The 5,424-nt window shown below is 40.9% G+C and overlaps 1 non-coding gene across 1 annotated transcript; it reads right to left on the bottom strand.

The window, feature by feature from the left end:
- Positions 1–4,985: 4,985 nt before the first annotated feature.
- Positions 4,986–5,092, bottom strand: LOC141650750 (small nucleolar RNA R71). Its single transcript, XR_012546767.1, has one exon. It is a non-coding gene; the product is annotated as a small nucleolar RNA R71 (small nucleolar RNA).
- Between the last annotated feature and the right edge of the window lie 332 nt (positions 5,093–5,424).

Here is a 5,424-nt window from a genome sequence, read left to right as displayed (position 1 = left end):
GACCCAAATCGAGTGCTAAATTACGTGTTCACCGACATAGTTTAATTCACATGCTAGGATTAATCTATTGTTTGTTGCATTGCATGCATATAATCGACGACATATCAAGTATAAATGACTTCCCTAATCATTAGTAGAGGCCGCTATCGAGGCGAGCGGGATTAGGTGTTCAGTAAAAGGACTTCCTAAAACGTACCCTCGCCCCTTACTCTAGATCTCTGTTAACATCCGTGTTCATTGGCATCCACGAGAGTCATTATAGACATAGAATGCTCAGGGTAACGAGTTCTTAGTGGTCATGTCACTACTTTATGTCTTGACATGACACGAGGTATTCGAACAGTTCAAATTTCTCATAAAAATTGGTGGCAACTCCACAAATGCACGCTTATTTCAAGCGCCTCCGCGCGCGCCGCGGTGTGGCCCATGTCCACAGTTTGACGACTCCACTGGGGATAATATACACTTACGTGTTATCCAGGGTGAAACTTGAACGAGGTTAGGGAATAGTTTGTTCGAAACATTTGTCGGTTCTCTTTACTCGACCTTCTTAGGTCGTTTTATTCGACCTTCATAGGCTTAACCCAACATATGCGACCAATCGTCCTGTCTCGACGGTCCAAATTATTATCTGGGCCTAAATATGGATAGCGATTGACGTCGACCATACCATGGTGCATACTCATGTTAGTACCGAGGGCTTTCACTACTCGAGGAATGGACTAGGAACCGACCTTACTCATGTTTGGCACGGACCTCTCCACAGTCCAGGGTTTGATTGCTTGGTATGGCAACCCACCTTCTAAACCAAAACCCTTTAAATGCACTCAACATACCGTTATAATGAATGTTTGTATCATATACGTGATCACCGTTTTGTAAAGAAAACTATGACGAAATCTTGTAAAATAAAATCCTTTCAAAATGTAAACATTTTGGAGATGGCCTTAAAATAGCGCAAAATAAAGCCGAAACTCTGTCCAAATGTCGAGTCAAAAGTCGGGCCTCAAACCCATTTTAAACATCACTTCGAGTCGACACTCCTACAACTACACTACAGTTGTCTAGGACCAACATTTTAAAAATTGTCCTTTTCAAACCTCACTTGACATAGTGGCACACACCCACTTCACGAGTCAAATCTTTTCTTGAGTAAGTGCGCGAAAATGGCCGATCGTGTTTTGCTTCGTCGTCGATTTCTTATCCCCAGTTCTAAAATGGTGAGAACTAGTCAAGGAAGCATTAATGGTCGATCTCAACGACCCGTGAATGGTAATGATCAAATCCTAGCTGCGCTCATTCGTGTCCAAACAAGCCAAGATCAAGCTTATGCTCGCCTCAATGCTATTGAAGGCCGAATTGTTGCCGTAGAAACTAGACTTCCTCCTGCAGAGAATGACATTCCCTACATGGTCGTGCATGATAACCTTCCACTCTTTGTTGGACAACCAGAAACCACTTCAGGTCTCACTGAAGCTGAAAAGCGACTTCAATACTTCGAGGAGCAATTAATGTACCTCAAGGGAGATGACATCTACAGGGAAAATAATCGCAAGTATGAGGCAGTAAATTCTCAGTTACCAACCAACGTCAACATGACTGACATTCCAAAGTTCAAGGGGCATGAAAATCCTTTGAACCACATTCGTGCCTTCAAAGATTACATGTATGTCAAAGGCATTAAACCAGAGATGTTCTTAAGGATCTTTCCTTCGTCTCTCGATACTATCCCTAAACAATGGTTCTACTCCTTGGAGCACAAGAAAATTTCTACCTTGGATGATGCTGCAATTGAGTTCACCAAAAAGTACGCAGATAATGCCGAAATCCAAGTCAATATGCGCACTCTAGAGGTTCTTACCCAAAATGAGAAAGAAGGCTTCACCGACTTCCTAAGTAGGTGGATAAAGACTAGCACACAACTTGTTTAACGCCCGGACGAAGCTACTCTTGTGGAAAAGTTCGTAGATAATTTGAGACCAGTTTATGCGAACCATTTGAGGTACCAAAACATAAAGTCTTTCAAAGACTTAACTGTGCTAGGAACAAGAATTGAAGACGACATCCGTAAAGGACTCTTGTCCAAAACGGTAGGTCGCGGATATCAGGGTTCAACGAGTCGTTCTTATGGCTTCACTAGCAAGACCGATGAGGTTAACCTTGTCGAATAATCTAAGAAGAATAACCCACAGAGGAAATTTACCTATGTTGGTGAATCATATTCCACTGCTCTGAAAAGGTTGATGAAACAAGGTAAGCTCCAACCCATAGGACCTACACCTGACCCAGAGAAGAAGTCTAAATTCTGGGATGAGAACGCATACTGCGAATATCACAGAGGCAAGGGACACGATACTGAGAAATGCTTCAAATTGAAACATGTCATTCAGGATATGATTGAAGATGGTCGTTTACCCATACCTTCCGCAAGCAAACCTAATAATACTCAGAATCCACCTTGGATTGTTCACACCTCATTTCTCCAGTCGAGGATGAGATTCATGCATTAGAAAATGAGGAAGGTGATGTGACCATAATTGGCGCATATTTAGCCCCCGAATTACCCTTGTTTCCATGCTTTTTAGTGCTTATTTGGGTCATTTCTTATCTTTAGTTCTTTGTTTTGCATATTCTTTGAGATTTTGATCCCTTGGTAGGAAAGGAGTAAGAATCTTGCATTTTCATGGCAAATCAAGACTAAATTGATCAAATCCAATGACCAAGCATCAAGGAGAGACAAGATTAGAAGGCCTTTGTACATATCATAGTAGAAGAGCAATGTTGAGAAAGGATCCTTGAGTCCCCAAGGAAACCCCCAAGGAATTTATGAAGAAAAGGGAAGAAAAAGAAGAAGTATCACGCTGACTGACAATCCGAGCGGATTGTCAGCAATCCGCCCGTCCTACCCTTGCACAATCCGAGCGTCCCAGCTGGAATCTGCTCGGATTCCCTCTCAGCAATCCGCCCGGATTCCCCAGAATCCGCTCGGATTCCATCGCCCAAATCCGGCCGTGCCGACCCTAATCCGCCCGGATTCCTTCACAGCGCGGGTTGTCTTCTTCAAGCTACGAAAAGAGAAGCCCTTCTCTCCAAAAATACCGGCTTCTCCTTGCTCTACTTAAAAAGTGTAATTATTAGTTTAGCCCTTAGTTAACCCTAATGCATCCTCCCTAATTTCCACTATAAATACCCCATTAGTCTAATTAGAGGAGCATGTTCTTCTTATCAATAATTAGTGTAGTTAATATCAATCAAATCTCTCTTCAATATTGTAATCAAGTATTAATCAAGTTTTAATCCAAGTTTTGGTTCTTTAATCTCTCTTTTGTTCATCCTTTATTTTGGGTAATTGAAGATTATTTGGGTTATTATTGGGAGATTGACAACCTCTCAATCTAGCATTCAAGTACTTCTATTATTCTTGCTTTATTATTGGAATCATTAGTAGGTATAATCTCTTAATCCCTTTTTAATTATTGTTAATTACTTTCATTTATTCATCATGTTTCATATTGTTGGTATGATTGACAACCTTGCTAGCATGATCAACATGATAATGAGTGAGTAGTCTCTTAGCTAGGGTTAATGGGTGATTAGGGGAACCAACATGGGGAATGATTCATGCTTAAATTAATATGCTTTCATATCTTATTTGCTTGCTTGTTTTAATCTCAACTCATGCACATGTTATATTTGATGAAATGCTAAGCCTATGAATCCTTGCATTTACTATCATCTCCTATCTTTTCAATGAGACTTGTAAGACATAACCCAACTCGAGTCTCATTAGACCATGCATGTTGTTGAGTAGGGAAGACTAAGTCGACTTGTAGGTGTTGTACAATCTAATCGATTCGGCTCCGGGACCCAAACTTTCCTAGGATTGTAAGATATAACCCAACTCAATCCATCACAACAATAATTGCTTGCTTATAATTTGAGAACATGTTTGTATGATCATATCCCATGATTCCCCTATGATCCCATGACACCCTAGTGCCTTTAATCAATTGTTTACACCCCTTTTAATTCATCTTGCTTGTTTATTTTCATTGTTATTCTAGTTTAGTAACCTTCTACATCAACCCAATTTGTGACACCCCTTAGACACCACTAGTTACAATAGAAATCTCATTTCAACTCCCGTCCCTTGGGATCCGACCTTTACTTGCCTCTTTACTAATTGTAGAGTTGCTTGTTAAGCTATAAATTGTGTTTTGATTCGACCGTGACCAACGACCACATCTATCTATTTGTGAATACAAAACGGACCGATCAAAAATGGCGCCGTTGCCGGGGACGGTGTTTGTTTGATTTAGATTTCCTTTTTGTTATTAGTTGTGTCTTTCTTCACCTTGAGGAAGTAAAAATCCTCAAGGTTTGTTCTAATTGTTTTTGAGTTGTTTGATATTTTGCATGTCTAGAAGGTTACAAAGTGATTTGTTACCTTTTGACCGTGAAATCGAAAGAACCTTGACGAACAATAAGAGACTTGTTAGGAGGAATTTGAGAGGTGTTGGTGAAGTTGTTCAACCCACTAGTGAGTTTATCAATCCTTTCGCAATAGAAGGAGAAGAAAACCCATTACACAATATCCCACAAAATCCACCTACAATGCCAAAATTCTCGTCACACTCCGTACCCACCGAGGAGAATCTACCAAATGGTACTCCTACACCGCAACATCTCACCGGTAATTTTATTGCCAAGTCCGCCTCATCCAACTAGTTGACAGGAGCCAATTCGGGGGAATGCCTAGTGAGGACCCTCATTCTCATATGGAAACCTTTTGTGATTATTGTGATGCTATCTCTCAAACGGGCGTGACTCAAGACCAAATTAGATGGGTCTTATTTCCTTTTTCCTTAATCGGCACCGCAAAGCAATGGTTGAAGGGCCTTGATAAGGCCACCCTTGGAATAGATTCTTGGAAGAAGTTGGCTCTAGCTTTCTACAAAAAATTCTACCCACCAGAAAAGACCAACATGCTAAGAGCTCAAATTACGGGTTTCAAGCAAAGGGATGAAGAGTCTTTGTATGAAGCTTGGGAGCGGTTCAAGGGAATTTGTCGTTCATGTCCTCACCATGGACTTAGCGAATGGTTTTTGGTGCAACAATTTTGGAATGGTTTATATGAAGATTCTAGGAACATTCTCAATATGGGATCAAATGGAATGTTCACCGAAGTTGATGACAATCAAACATGGAACAAGATTGAGGAAATGGCGGTCCATAATTCACAATATAGTAGACCTCGCAAGGCTACTAGAGGAGGAAAGCATGAAGTGGACTCCGTTACTCAATTGGGTGCTCAACTTAGTGCTCACATTGACACAATCAACTTGAAGTTTGAACAAGCTATGGCTAGACTTGAGGAAAACTCAAAATCATCGAAGCATCATGTCAATGCCATGACGGCATCCT

The sequence above is a fragment of the Silene latifolia genome, chromosome 3 (genome assembly GCF_048544455.1).
Source record: "Silene latifolia isolate original U9 population chromosome 3, ASM4854445v1, whole genome shotgun sequence".
Classification (NCBI taxonomy): domain Eukaryota; kingdom Viridiplantae; phylum Streptophyta; class Magnoliopsida; order Caryophyllales; family Caryophyllaceae; genus Silene; species Silene latifolia.
This window is presented reverse-complemented; position numbering and strand designations above follow the sequence as displayed.